This window comes from Musca domestica, unplaced genomic scaffold (genome assembly GCF_030504385.1).
Source record: "Musca domestica strain aabys unplaced genomic scaffold, Musca_domestica.polishedcontigs.V.1.1 37, whole genome shotgun sequence".
NCBI classification, from domain to species: domain Eukaryota; kingdom Metazoa; phylum Arthropoda; class Insecta; order Diptera; family Muscidae; genus Musca; species Musca domestica.
Genome location: NW_026712321.1, coordinates 8,783,468 through 8,799,774, shown reverse-complemented (window position 1 = coordinate 8,799,774; position 16,307 = coordinate 8,783,468). Strand labels below are relative to the sequence as shown.

The 16,307-nt window shown below is 33.6% G+C and overlaps 1 protein-coding gene across 2 annotated transcripts in view; it reads left to right on the top strand.

Annotated features, from left to right (window-relative positions):
* Positions 1-16,307, top strand: part of LOC101892488 (putative polypeptide N-acetylgalactosaminyltransferase 9) — a 290,344-nt gene that overhangs the window by 22,203 nt on the left and 251,834 nt on the right. For both annotated transcript variants that reach the window (XM_059126100.1, XM_059126099.1), the window contains exon 2: positions 5,991-6,112. The gene's annotated coding sequence lies outside the window, so the exon portion shown is untranslated. The remainder of the gene's footprint in view (positions 1-5,990; positions 6,113-16,307) is intronic.

Below are 16,307 nucleotides of genomic sequence, written 5' to 3'. Positions count from 1 at the left end.
AAAGTCGTCCGAAAACAAAATTGTCTATAGAAAAGGTGTTCGATAAAAACATTTTCTGTCGAAAAGTTTTTCGATAACCACATTTTTTGTCGAAAAGTTGTCCGATAACAACATTTTCTACAGAAAAGTTGTTGGATAACAAAATGTTCTATCGAAAAGTTGTTAAATAACAACATTTTCTATCGAAAAGTTGTTCGATAACAACATTTTCTATCGAAAAGTTGTTCGAAAACTGCATTTTCTACAGAAATGTTGTTAAGATATTTTCAAAGAAATCCACGTTTCCTGATAGACCTTTAAAAAAATATTTTTAAAAAAATCCACGTTTCGTGATAGACCTTTAAAAATATTTTTAAAAAATCCACGTTTCCTTATAGACCTTTAAAAAATATTTTTAAAAAAATCCACTTTTCTGATAATCCTTTAAAAAAATATTTTTAAAGAAATCCACGTTTCCTGATAGACCTTTAAAAAATAGTTTTAAAAAAATTCACGTTTTCTGATAGACCTTTAAAAAATATTTTTAAAGAAATCCACGTTTCCTGATACACCTTTAAAAAAAAATATTTTTAAAAAAATCCACGTTTCCTGACAGACCTTTAAAAAATATTTTTAAAAAAAATCCACGCTTCCTGATAGACCTTTAAAAAATATTTAAAAAAAATCCACGTTTCCTGATAGACCCTTAAAAAAATATTTTTAAAAAATCAACGCTTCCTGATAGACCTTTAAAAAAATATCTTTAAAAAATCCACGTTTCCTGATAGACCTAAAAATCCACGTTTCCTGACAGACCTTTCGATTCTTGTGACCAATCTTATACTAACAATGATATCAAACAAATGAAATGCAGCATTTTTAAACAGTCTTTATTAATCTCGGAAAACGTGTTTGTTCTTGCACATTCAATTTACAACTATATATATTTTCAATAACTATAAAAAAACATGTTTTTCTTCTCTTACAAAATAATTTCAATGATAATGAGCCTTTCGAAAAAAGTTCGATAGAGGTTACAATGCCATCATCAACCATGGCTGTAGAGTAGATTGAGTTTTTTTTGGCTTTGATGCAAAGTTCAGTTAAGAAAAATCGTAAAATGTCAATGTTTGGTAAATTTTTATTGTAAATGTGAAAATATTTTAAAGCTTGTTGTTGTTTTTATTGTCATTTCAAAACTGATTATTAGTCATTGTGCAATAGTCGTTTGACAATGATCTAACTGCGTTTAGTTTTCCACTGAAGCACAACGACGTCTCTTGCATTTGCTTAAATTTCAAGGCCTTTACAGAGTTATGCAAAGTAACGCAACATTTGTTAAAAGCCATAGAGGCCAGCAGTTTTTTTTAGCTTACCACAATCAAATTAACACGCAAAATAGGAAATATCGTAAATATTACTAAGAGACAGAAAAATGCTGCGTAATGAGATGTGTAATTTGTTAGCATTGAAGCGAAATAGGTACTAAATTCGAAAAAAAAAATATTACAAGGTTGCCATATTACCGGAAATTTTACATGACTAAGAAGAAAACATTCAATTGCTTCTATCATTCTGAATAAACAACGTTTGATAGCAACATTTCCTCTTGAAAAGTTGCTCGACAACAACAATTTCCACAGAAAAGTTGTTGGATAACAACTTTTTCCATGGAAAAGTTGTTCGATAACAAAATTTTCTATAGAAAAGTTGTTCGATAACAAAATTTTCTATAGAAAAGTTGTTCGATAACAAAATTTTCTATAGAAAAGTTGTTCGATAACAAAATTTTCTATAGAAAAGTTGTTCGATAACAAAATTTTCTATAGAAAAGTTGTTCGATAACAAAATTTTCTATAGAAAAGTTGTTCGATAACAACATTTTCTATAGAAAAGTTGTTCGATAACAACATTTTCTATAGAAAAGTTGTTCGATAACAACATTTTCTATAGAAAAGTTGTTCGATAACAACATTTTCTATAGAAAAGTTGTTCGATAACAACATTTTCTATAGAAAAGTTGTTCGATAACAACATTTTTTATAGAAAAGTTGTTCGATAACAACATTTTCTATAGAAAAGTTGTCCGAAAACAACATTTTCTATAGAAAAGTTGTCCGATAACAACATTTTCTATAGAAAAGTTCTCCGATAACAACATTTTCTATAGAAAAGTTCTCCGATAACAACATTTTCCATAGAAAAATTGTCCGATAGTAACATTTCCTATAAAAAAGTTGTCGAATAACACCATTTTCTATAGAAAAGTTGTCCGATAACAACCTTTTTTTATAGAAAAGTTGCCCGATAACAACATTTTCAATAGAAAAGTTTTCCGATAACAACATTTTCAATAGAAAAGTTTTCCGATAACAACATTTTCTATCGAAAAGTTGTTCGATAACAACATTTTCTTTAGAAAAGTTGTTCGATAACAACATTTTCTTTAGAAAAGTAATTCGATAACAACATTTTATATAGAAATTATGTTTATCTGGAGAAGTTATTAGATAAAAACATTTTTTCTAGAAAAGTTGCTCGATAACAACATTTTCTATAGGAAAGTTGTTCGATAACAACATTCTCATTTGAAAAGTTGTTTGATAACAACATTTTTTATAGAAAATTTCTCCGATAACAACATTTTTTATAGAAAAGTTGTCCGATAACAACATTTTTCAAGGAAAAGTGGTTTGATAACAAGATTTGCCATGGAAAAGTTGTTCGATAACAACATGGAAAAGATTTTAGATAACAACATTTTTCATGGAAAAGTATTTCGGTAACAACATTTCCTATAGAAAAGTTGTCCGATAACAAAATTTTCTATGGAAAAGTTGTCCGATTAAAACATTTTCTATAGAAAAGTGGTTCGATAACAACATTGAATACATTGAAAAGTGATTAGGTAGCACTTGAAAAATTAAATATTTAGAAAAAAATTTCCTTTATAGACCGATTTTTTGGATGTTGAATTCCCGAATTTAAATGTAATGAAATTTCTCCGATTCCTAAGAATAATGTTCATTTATAGTTTTATTTTTTATCGAATATTTGATAAAAATTAAAACACGTCAGTGTATACATTTCTCGCTTTACACTGCCTGAATAAACACTTAAGGCTCAACAATTCCGAATGTGATAGCTGATAGCAGCACAACAGTCAGCATTCGCCAAACAGCAAACACAACAAAAACGCCACGCTTTTTTGTTATCAGTTTACAGTTAGCGTTTTTTTGCTGGCCCACAAATACATGTCAATGCAATTAAAAACTGAATGGGAATGAAATTGGAATGGAAATGAAAAAACAAAAAAAATATTCGTTGAAAGGCAATCAACACCGGCTCCCTAAAATTATACATAGTTCTTGTATTTTTTCTATTTTTTCTGTTCGCCACCACTTTATTTTTTATTAATTTATTTTTAATGGGTTTCTTTGGTCCCCGTTTATTAATCAAACAAAAAATGTTTGATGTGCCACAAAACATAACAAAAAATGAAACGAACATTAAACGAGATAGCATTTTTCTCCATGATTGCAAAGCTGATTTTTTTTTTGCCTCGTTGACAGAATTTATTTTATTTCGATTATTTTATGGTGTTTCTTTTTCTGAACATTAGCTGGAAGCATGGACGTGGTAATTGATTTAGCAGGCAATCATCGTGGATAGGGGCTAATAATAGAGGCAAAATCAGGCAAATGGAATAGGAAATTCCCGGACCCATAACGTGCATGGCCTTTTTGCCAAATTCTATCTATCCGAAGCCTTAAAATTTGGACAACGCTCCTGATTGCAGAGCAGTATTTTCTTTCCCCCTTTTTTTTTCTGGGCTGGTGTAATTTTCATCACTAACAATAAATTTACACAGCATCAGTACCCTCTTCTTTCAACCGTTTTCAATGAATGTTGATACGGTGTCATTTTCAGTTTTATTTGAGATTTGTTTAAAACACCGAACATGAAAAATATGTTCACACACATTCGTAAAAAAACGGACATTATGCAAGAATGATAAATGATTTTAAATGGGATGAGAGCGGAACAGTATATAGTTGTTGTATATAGAAAAAGGTATTATCGGACGATATCTCGATAAAAAAGCTTGTTATCGAATTTTGTTATCTAAAGGAACGGTTGTTATCGGACAAATTTTCTGTAGAAAAGGCTATCATTGCACATCTTTTCTATAGAAAAGACTGTTATCGGACACAATTTCTATGGAAAATGGTGTTATCGAACAACTTTTTTTTATAGGAAATAGTGTTATCGAACAAGTTTTCTATTCAAAATGGTGTTTTCGAACAACTTTTCTGTACAAAAAGTTGCTATCGAACAACTTTTCTATAGGAAATATTGTTATCGAACAACTTTTCTATAAGAAATATTGTTTTCGAACATCTTTTCTATGGGAAATGTTTTATCGAACAAAATAGAAAATGTTGTTATCGAACAACTTTTCTATAGAAAATGTTGTTATTGAACAACTTTTTTTATAGAAAATGTTGTTATCGAACAACTTTTTTATAGAAAATGTTGTTATCGAACAACTTTTTTATATAAAATGTTGTTATCGAACAACTTTTCTATAGAAAATGTTGTTATCGAACAACTTTTCTATAGAAAATGTTGTTATCGAACAACTTTTCTATAGAAAATGTTGTTATCGAACAACTTTTCTATAGAAAATGTTGTTATCGAACAACTTTTCTATAGAAAATGTTGTTATCGAACATCGTTTATTTAGAAAATTTTAAAAATTTTTTCATCAAAAAACTTTTATTTAGAAAATATTGTTATCGAACAACTTTTATGTGGAAAATGTTGTTATCGAACAACTTTTCTATAGAAAATGTTGTTATTGAAATTATCGTTTATTTAGAAAATATTTTTATCAAACAACTTTTCTATAGAAAATATTGTTATCGAACAACTTTTCTATAGAAAATTTTGTTATCGAACAGTTTTTCTATAGAAAATATTGTTATCGAACAGCTTTTCTGTAGGAAATGTTGTTATCGAACAACTTTTCTATAGAAAATGTTGTTATCGAACAACTTTTCTATAGAAAATGTTGTTATCGAACAACTTTTTTATAGAAAATTTTGTTATCGAACAACTTTTCTATAGAAAATATTGTTATCGAACAACTTTTCTATAGAAAATATTGTTATCGAACAACTTTTCTATAGAAAATGTTGTTATCGAACAACTTTTCTATAGAAAATGTTGTTATCGAACAACTTTTCTATAGAAAATGTTGTTATCGAACAACTTTTCTATAGAAAATGTTGTTATCGAACAACTTTTCTATAGAAAATGTTGTTATCGAACAACTTTTCTATAGAAAATGTTGTTATCGAACAACTTTTCTATAGAAAATGTTGTTATCGAACAACTTTTTTATAGAAAATGTTGTTATAGAACAACTTTTCTATAGAAAATGTTGTTATCAAACATCGTTTATTTAGAAAATGTTGTTATCGAACAACTTTTTTATAGAAAATGTTGTTATCGAACAACATTTCTATAGGAAATATTATTATCGATCTACTTTTATATGAAAAATGTTATTATCGAACTACTTTTCTATAGAAAATGTTGTTATCGATCAACTATTTTGTAGAAAATATTGTTATTGAACAACTTTTTGGTGGAAAATGTTGTTATCGAATAACTTATCTGTGGACAATGTTGTTATCAAACATAGTTTCTTTAGAAAATTTTTTTTATTGAACATCCTTTCTTTAAAAAATTTAGTTATCGGGAAAATTTTTTATGGAAAATATGAGTAGCCGATTTCGTCCAAACTTGATACATCGTAATAATATTACCAAATTTAGATTGAGTTCGAGGATGGCAACATCGGCCCACTCCTACCGGTAACTCCCACACAAAAAATTAAATGTTCAATTGTAGTGTTTTAGATTATCACATATGGTCGGATCCACATTACTTAAGCCTCTGCTTACTTGTTTAATAATAGTTTGTTTTTCTTTTTCTATTTCCAGATAAAAATTTCGAAAATAATATAAACAACAACCTCTTCCACAATACATCACCGGTTTTGCGGATAATTTAACATTTCCTTTCATCACTCCAAAAAAAAAATCCCATGAATTATTAAAATAAGGTAAGTTTTGATTACTTCATAACGCCACAATATAATTTGCAACATTTTCCTTTCAACATATTTTTTTGAAATATTATTTAATAAAATAAGAAAAAAAAACAGAAGCTAATAAAAAATCATGTCTTTGTTTTGTATCAATTAACAAGCGTGGAAATATTTTGGGGGATCGTTTTCTTTTATGATTTGTTTTTTTTTTTCATCTTTTTTGAAGAGGAAATTGTCGCTCTTTGCCCTCTGAACAAAAAGTCTGAAAACTTTTCTGCATAATATCAGCATTATTTCTCTTAATGAGCTCTTAATGCTGCCTGCTAATCAGTGTTAAATTTTATGATCCGCTTAGTTGGCATTTTTTTTTTGCGGCGGGGGGTGGCATCGTGATAATTTGATGCGAAGGCATCTTGTGGAAATTATTTGGAAATTTTGTAATGGTAGAGGATTGGTGGCGATTGGTGTTGTGTTTGTTAAACGTTGTTGAAGCATTATCAAATGGTGGGAATTTTGTGTGTGATACTTCGTTGGTGAAGGTCAATGGGTGTGAGCGATTATTGAAAAAATAAAGCCTTCAATTCTTCTTCAAGGTCCCTAAAAGGACAGTCATACTGTCCCAATTATTCCTTACTCCGATAAAAAAATCAACTACTTTCTCACTTTTTTCGGTTGAAGACCTTTAACACTTTCCCTTGTCCCCTGGTTTCTATTACCCACAAATATTACGAAATCCAAATGCCACAATTTTTATATAACTTCTCAAATAAATCATCATCTCCAGCCCCCTAATAAGTATCCATCATTGTCATTAACGCCACACATAACAAATATCTTCACCGGCAAACAATAAAAACCCCCATCAAAAAAAAAAAAAAAAAAATGAATGAATAACGCCCAAAGACCTTTTGCCAAAGAGTATTGAATTAACGATGATTTCCTGATGAGTTCGATGTGTGATATCACATCGACGCCAGAAGCAGTAGCAGCAACTCATAAACAGCATCTCCCCCATCCCCCCACCCAACAATAGCTTAACAAAATGTTGTTCGTTCGTTCAATAATTTCAATTTGATGGTAGCAAATTATTGCCAATGTTTAAATCAATCTTTGCGCGACCTTTGAAAATAATAGAAATCAATGGGGCTATGTCTGGTGATTGTTATGTTTGTAGGTATGTTGTCTGCAAAAAAAAAAAAAAACAAATAAATAAAAAATAAAACAACAAAATCAAAAGCAATAACATTCATTATCTAACATTAAAATAAACAATTGCGTTTTTTGATGTTATTTTTATTTTATTTTTTTTCTCTGTGAGGAGATTTAATTTATTAACACATTTTGTTTTCTTCGCCAAAAATACACACACACACACTTGCTTTTATGACTTCCGATAAAAAGAAGCGGGTCGTGTTATCTCTTACATAAATATTTTTTTTAAAGCAAAATTAAATATCAGCACATTAGGGTGGTTCACAGGGGGTGGGAAAATTTTAACGAAATCAAAAAATGTCGGAAATAGCATCAAATTTTAGAATAAGTTTAGATTTGTTCGAATTGGTCAGCTTTGGCACGAATTATGGCCTTCAAACTACCAATGAAACCGACACATGCTTCCCGACTGTTGCTCTGCGGTATTTTGGTCCATTCCCAGCGTAGCGCTTGTTTGAAGTGATCGACAAATTTGGTATTTTTTAGTGCCAACATTGCTTTCAAAAATATACTGCAGACAGAATAGTCTAACGGTTTGGTATCCGGAGATTTTGGTGGCCATTTTGCGCTGGAATGAAGTAATCATTCTTGGGTGGCGCGTGCTGAGTCCGATTGGAATGTCCAAGGTCTGCGGCCAAAATGTTTGCGTGCCCAAGGCTTTAATACACCCTCCAGATATTTCGGCATTTATTCTGATGCCACGGTCGATTAACACGAGCGGAGAGAGACAATCGGCTGTTATGGCGGCCCACACCATCACAATGGCTGGCGCTTGAGTTCCGAATATAGCCGTTATATTGGGGTCTATACGAAGTGGACCTACATAGGCGCTGTTTGTTATTAGCCATTACCATATTCAAATTCGAAACTTGATATAAACGGTGAATCAAGGATCAAAATACCGTATATAGGAAGGTGCCTTTATTTCGGAGCTATACGAAGACCTGGACCTACCATAGACAATTTTCTGTCACAGGCTGTAGCATCCATTACGAACTTCAAATACGATATCTCAAACAATTTCGGTGAGTATTGTACCTAAAATCGTCAAAATACCGAATATAGGGAGATACTGACTTTAGTTCCCATTACGAACTTCAAATACCAAATTTGAAACTATTTCGGTGAATAATGTCGCTAAAATCGTCAAAATACCGAATATCAGGAGGTACCGTTATACGGGGGCTATACGAAGACGTTGACCTGCACGGATATTTTTCTGTCTTAGGCTGTAGTATTATTTTCGAACTTTAAATACCAAACTTGAAACAATCCCGGTGAATAATGTCGCTAAAATCGTCAAAATACCGAATATAGGGAGATACTGATATATGGGGCCTATACGAAGACCTGGACCTGCATAGGCAATTTTCTGTCACAGACTTTAGTTCCCATTACGAACTTCAAATACCAAATTTGAAACAATTCCGGTGAATAATGTCGCTTTAATCATCAAAATACCGAATATCGGGATGTACCGTTATATGGGGGCTATACGAAAACGTGGACCTGCACAGACAATTTTCTGTCTTAGGTTGTAGTATCCATTTCGAACTTCAAATACCAAATTTGAAACAATTCCGGTGAATAATGTCGCTAAAATCATTAAAATACCGAATATCGTGGACCTGCACAAACAATTTTCTGTCACAGACTGTAGTTCCTATTACGAACTTCAAATACCAAATTTGAAACTTTTCCGGTGAAAAATGTCGCTCAAATCATTAAAATACCGAATATCGGGAGGTACCGTCATATGGGGCCTATATGAAAACGTGGATCTACATGACCCATTTACGAACTTAATCTGCCTACTGGAAAAATAAACATGTGTGCAAAATTTTAGCCTTCTATCTCAATTCGTTCGAAAGATAACTTGATTACCACAGACAGACGGACAGACAGACATGGCTCCATACTAGAGTGGAGGGTATAAAATTGGAATTCTTCGGTCGTCTGTATTTGCTATCTTACGTATATTTCCAAATCTTCGAAAAATCTGCACATATCCCATATAAGGTATAGGAAGTTACCGATATAGTCCAAATCGAAAGCACGTTGTAATACTTATGTCAGTTTTAGGTCAGAACCTGCCCCATAAAGGGTCAACAGTTTGATTAATCATCACTCAAAGGCTGTCTCTTGTTATACTGTCAATAAAATACCATATTCCCTAAAATATTGCATACTTCAAGGCTGGAATTGTGAAAAATACATTAATAATGGTATTTAGGTGAACTTCACAACCAGATGTGTCTTAAAGAACAAGCTACTGTATTTCTCCCATCAAAAAATATTAAAAAAAAAACACTTCTCTTTAAAATCTTCCGTTTAATTGACATTTATTTGGAAAAAATACTCTTTAAAAAATAATCAACTTTATAAAGTCATACTTAAAAGTTTCTTAACCACAACAAAATAAATAACATCCTAAGTCATAGACATTACCAGGCAACATCCTGGGGCAATTTGTATTTCATTGGGTCCCATATGTTTATTTTAATTACCTCCCCACAAAAATTGGAGAAAAAACAACAAATTTTGACAGCTACTTTAAACTTTGGCAAAACTTTCTATTCATAGGAAAATACTCGTTCATAAATACTTGCCATGTAAACAAAACAAGAACGTAGAGTTCAAGAACATTTCAATGAAATATACTCGAAAATGTATTAAGGCCAAGTTGAGTATTCAAGTTGAATGGATCGAGCAAATAACGACAAAGTCAGGCAAACACAAAAAAAAAAGAAGAGGAGAAATGTCAATACAAATAGAAGTTCAAATACATGTTTGTCATACAAATATACCAAATGACAATAAGTTCTATTATTTTATTTAAAAGTAATGCAATCAAAATTAAAATAATTTGCTTCAATTTTTGAAAATAATAGAATTGGAACATCCCCAAACATCGAGTAAATGTTTGCTGTGTCATTAAAAGTTGAAATTAGAAACAATTAGTGGGGGAAATAATAGAGTAGTTAACAATGGGGAATATTTGAAATATATTTAACACCTGGATATCATTAAAAACTTCACTCCGAACTTGCAGGGTACAGGGTGAGATGAAAAAACTGCAACCAAATTCAGACTACTGTCATTTCTAAGTCACTCGTCCGATAGCTGTTAAAATTATTCCAGTGACAGCTCATTATATGGTTTACAAGGGTACAAAAGCATTTTGGTGAGAATTTTCCAAAAAAATATTCGCGATGGAATTCAAGCGTGATAGTGTGATTTCTTTATATTTGCCTGGAAAACCATAAGGGGCTATCGTTAGAGCACTTTTTGCGTCTCGTACCATTGCTCGTGATACAGATACTGGTAGCGTAGCCCGATGTCAAGGAGGTGGCCGGAGGAAAACAGTAACAGCAACATCAGCAGAAATAGTTCGAAAAGTAAAGAAGCGATTTGATCAAAGCCAGCGTCACAGTGGCCAAAAAATAGCTTGTGAGCTGAAGATATCGCAATATTCAATTCGGCAAATATTGAAAAAATGAGCTCGGGTTAAAGCCATTGAAATTCCAAAAAGTGCAAGAACGTACACAGCAACAGAAAGACTCAAAAGAGCTAAAGAGTTGCTTAGCTTGGCCAAAAATAGTGAACTGCCGAATTTGGTTTTCTCCAATTTGGTTTTCTCCAATGAGTTTACTTGCCATAGAGGTCAGCTGAAAATGTGCACCTTCGGTTGACCACGAGAACTCAAGCGCCGGCCATGGTATTAATCGACCATGGCATAAGAATAAATGCCGAATATTATCGCGAAAATATTCTGGCGTTTGTATTAAAGCTTTGGGCACGCCAACATTTTGGCCACAGACCTTGGACATTCCAATAGGATGGTCACGCACGCGTCAACCAAGAATGGTTTCAAAATAAGGTTTCCCGCTTCATTTCCAGCGCACAATGCCCACCAAAATCTCCGGATAGCAATCCGTGGGACTATTGTGTCTGAAGTATTTTGGAACGCAAAGTAAGCACTAAAAAATACCAAAGTTTCGATCACCTCAAGCAGGCGCTTCGGACCTTGGACATTCCAACAGGACTCAACACTATCGCACTTAGCACGCGCCGCCCAAGAATGGTTACAAAATTAGGTTCCTCGCTTCATTGCCAGCGAAAAATGGCCACCAAAATCTTCGCATACCCATCCGTTGGACAATTGTGTCAGCGCACAATGGCCACCAAAATTTCCGGATACCAATCCGTTGGGTTATTGTGTCTGGAGTATTTTGGAAAGCAAGGTTGGCACTAAAAAGTACCAAAGTTTCGAAATCCTCAAGCAAGCGCTTCGGACATTGGACATTCCAACAGGACTCAACACTATTGCACTCAGCATGCGTCAACCAAGAATGGTTTCAAAATAAGGTTTCCCGCTTCATTTCCAGCACACAATGGCCACCAAAATCTCCGGATACCCATCCGTTGGACTATTGTGTCAGCGCACATTGGCCACCAAATCTCCAAATACCAATCCGTTGGACTATTGTGTCTGGAGTATTTTGGAAAGCAAGGTTGGCACTAAAAAAATACCAAAGTGTCGATCACCTCAAGCAAGCGCTTCGGACTTTGGACATTCCATTAGGACTCAGCACCATCGCCCTCAGGCACGCGCCACCCAAGAATGGTTACAAAATGAGGTTCCTAGCTGCATTTCCAGCGCACAATGGCCACCAAAATCTCGGATACCAATCCGTTGGACTATTGTGTCTGGAGTATTGTGGAAAGCAAGGTTGCCACTAAAAAATACCAAAGTGTTGATCACCTAAGGCAAGCGCTTCGCCGGGAATGGGCCAAAATACCGCAGGGCAGCGTGTAACGTTTGCATTGGCCGTTTGAAGGCCATAATTCGTGCCAAAGGTGACCAATTCGAACAAATCTAAACTTATTCTAAAATTTGATGCTATTTCCGACATTTTTTTGCTTTCATTCAATAAAATTTGAAACAAGGAAAAACCTTGAACATTTGGAACGAATTCGGCAATTCTCAAAAACAATAAAATCCGTTAAAAATTCTGTTAAGATCTTAAAAATACCAAATGTAGCTATTATATTAGGGTCTATACAACGACATGAACCTGCGTAGGTAACATTTGTCGTAAGCCATTACAATATTAAAATGCGAAACTTAAAAAAATCGGTTATAATGTCGATAAAATCAAAATACCGGGAGGTACCGTTATATGGGTGCTCTACGAGGAGGTGGATCTGCACAGACAATTTTCTGTCGTAGGTTGTAGTATCCATTACAAACTTCAAATATCAAATTTGAAAAAATTCTGGTGAAAAATGTCCCTAAAATCATTAAAATACCGAATATTGGTAGGTACTGATATATGGGGGCTCTACGAAGACGTGAACCTGCACAGACAATTTTCTGTCGTAGGCTGTAGTATCCATTACGAACTTCAAATATCAAATTTGGAACTATTCCGGTGAATAATGCCGCTAAAATCATCAAAATACCGAATATCGGGAGGTACCGTTATATGGGGCTATACAAAGATGTGGACCTGCACAGACAATTTTCTGTCTTAGGTTGTAGTATCCATTACGAACTTCAGATACCAAATTTGAAACTATTCCGGCGAATAATGCCGCTAAAATCATCAAAATACCGAATATCGGGAGGTACCGTTATATGGGGACTATACCAAAACGTGGACCTACATTTTCAATACCAAAAGTCCTGCAGACATAACATACATTTGAGCTAAATTTTATTAATCTACTTCAATTCGTTCGAAAGCTAAAGTGATTTCCACAGACGGACAGAGGGATAGACGGACGGACATATATAATATAAAAATGTAAAAATTGATGCGTTCGACTTCGTTGCCGTTTTTTTATCTCACCCTGTATTTGAAACATATTTAGCCCCTGGATATCATTAAAAACTTCACTCCGAAGTTGCAGGGTATTTACAAGTCGTTAGTAAAAATATGTATTTCAATTTAAATTCCTAACACCGCTTTTGATCTTTTCCCCACGCGAAAAGGGCGGGAACTCATTCATCCCAAATCTTCACCCAAAGTCTCATCAGCGGTGCCTTAAGGGGTCTGCTTAGCCAGTTTTGTTGATGATTGCTTAATAACATTTACCGGTTTACGCTTAATTTTTGTTTCGTTTTTTTAAGGTTTTTATTTTTTTCGGGAAATTATTGAAATGCCAATGCGTTTTCACTTGCACTTTCATTGAAATGTGTGTTTTTTACTGGCATTCGAATGTAACAAACAAAAAAAGACATTAAATACCCCATGACGATGATGATAATCTTCCTGAAAAAAAAAATAAAAAAAAAACAATAAAAAAGCGATACCGCCGATTAGCATCTAAATCCCCCAGCAGCAAACACGAGGGCCCAAAAAACCAGTCAGCCAAACAGACATCGCAACCACTGCCAGCAACCTGCCAGAAATACCTGGCAACAACAACCTCTCATAGAAATGCAAATAAAATTAGTAGTATTTTCAATTTTATTTATTCAAAAGGTAAACGCACACACACACACACAGAACGCCAAAAAAAAACAATTGATGATTAATAAGATACAAGAGAGAGAGAGAGAGAGGGGGATAAAACCCAAAACAAGATAAATAAATAAAACTTTGGTCTTTTAAAGACTATCTGACAGATAGGCAGGCTCATTTTATTAAATAAAAATAAATATGCAAATGACAATCTCAAGACGGCTTCATGCAGATTATGGAGGCAGTTGTCATTGATGTTATGACAACATGAATAACCTTCTCAATAAATATGCATATGAGCATGTTTAGATGTATAAGAATGTTTTCAAAATAGTGACATGTGACGAACTGACTTTTCTCATTGAAAAGTTAAAAAATTCGAATTTGATTTTTGTTGGTAGAAAACCAACCCCTAAAGGTCGATATACTTTTTTTAAGAAACGGGTTTGGATTAATTAAATACCCCAGTTTGCTTAGTAAAAATCTTTAAAAGAAGTCGAATTTTGCTCAATCGCAAAGTCGAATTTATAATAACACTGTGTAACAAAAAAAAAATAATTACAGGAAAAATTCACGCAGATTATGAAAGTAGAGCTAAAAATAGAAAATACTTGTATTGGAATTTTGCAGATTTGCATCTCAAAGAAATTTAAATAAAAGGGCAAAGTTCCCCCCAATTCCACATTTGGTGGATGGTATTTGAAGTTTGTCATTCCATATGTAACTCAACGTAGTAATAATTTTATACCCGAGAAGGCATAAATATTCGTGATCAGAGCAAAATTCTCATTCGATTTAACCCTCCGTTTTTATACCTTACACCACAAGGTGGTCAGGGTATTATGTCTTTGTGCATTTGTTTGTAACAGACAGATGGAAACGAGATAGACCCATAGTTCCTTTTGATGATCTGCATAGAATCACATTCTGAGTCGATTTATGCATGTCAGTCCGTCCGTCCGTCTGTCCATGTATTCTTGTGAACAAAATGCAGGTCGCATTTATTATCCGATTGAGATAAAATTTTTCAAACAACATTTGTTTGGCCCAAGGACGAACCCTATTGAAATTGGAGATAATCGGTCAAAATTTATATATAGCTCCCATATATATGTTCGTCCGATTTGCCTTTTATTGTGCACCGAACGTGTAATATCAGATCGAATAGTATGGAATTTTGCACATACAACCAAATTAGGCCTGAAAATAAGTATGCCAAATTTGATCGAAATCGGTTCAGATATAGTTATAGCTCCCATATATATGGTTCATCCGATTTGTTATATTTGTTACCCACAGCCGTAATATGCACTCCGTAACAACGATATTCAGGGAAATTTGTCAAATACAGCTCAGAAATATCTCTGCCAAATTTTATCAAGATCGGTTCTGATTTGGATACAGCTCCCACACATAACTTCGTCCGATTTACATTTTATTGTGCACCAAACGTCTTATATTTGTCCAAATAGGATGAAATTCGGCAATTACGACCGAATTGTGTCTAGAAGCTAGTATGCCAAATTTGTTGAAGATCGGTTCAGATATAGCCATAGCTCCCATATATATTGTTCATCCGATTTGTTATTTTTGTTACCCACAGCCGTAATATGCACTCCGTAACAACGATATTCAGGGAAATTTGTCAAATACCGCTCAGAAATATCTTTGCCAAATTTTATTGAGATCGGTTCAGATTTGGATATAGCTCCCATATATATCTTTATATGATTTCAAATTAATTTCGCACCAAATGGGCAATACAATTCCGAATTTAAAAGATACAAATGCTTCGGCATATTTAGTCCTTTGAACTTTAAATTATAATTATAATCATAGCGTGTATGATTGAATTTTCTCTTCTTTTAATTGTTATATGGAGCTCAACTAAATTAGCAAAGTGGTGTAGGGTATCATAAAGTCGGCCCCGACCGACTTTAAGGCTTTCTTCACTGGTTTTATTATCACTTTCTTCCGAAGGAATTGCGGATTGGAGAGAAAATGTTGAATTTTGGTACACATGAATTTTGGGTAAGATTAAGTTTGAAGATGGGATATATCGGCCAACTTTTTCGAATAGTCTTCATGTAAGCATTTCGATGATTTTCTGGACTTATTTCAACGGAAGTGTTTGGAAGATGGGATTTAAAGGTTCCAACATGTTTCTAAGCCCAAATAACTTAATACAGGTCCACATTTTGGCATATCTCCCATACCCTACCACCCCTTTATCGATATTCTGATGACTCTTCCTATACAGGGTTGCCCATATTCGACGGACCTTTGGGCCCATTCCAATCGACGAGGCTTGTCCGCAGGCAACATTCTTTGCGTCAATTGAATTTTGTACGGGAACAAATGCAAATCAATGCGAATAATCCGTTGTAAAGTGGACCGAGCCATGCCCAACTGCTGAGAACGGCGTTTTTGGGATGTTCTTGGGGACCTCTCAACACTGGTTCGTACGGCAGCGATATTCTCAGCCGATCGTCTTGGTCGACTTTTATATGGCCTCTTCGGATTAGAAA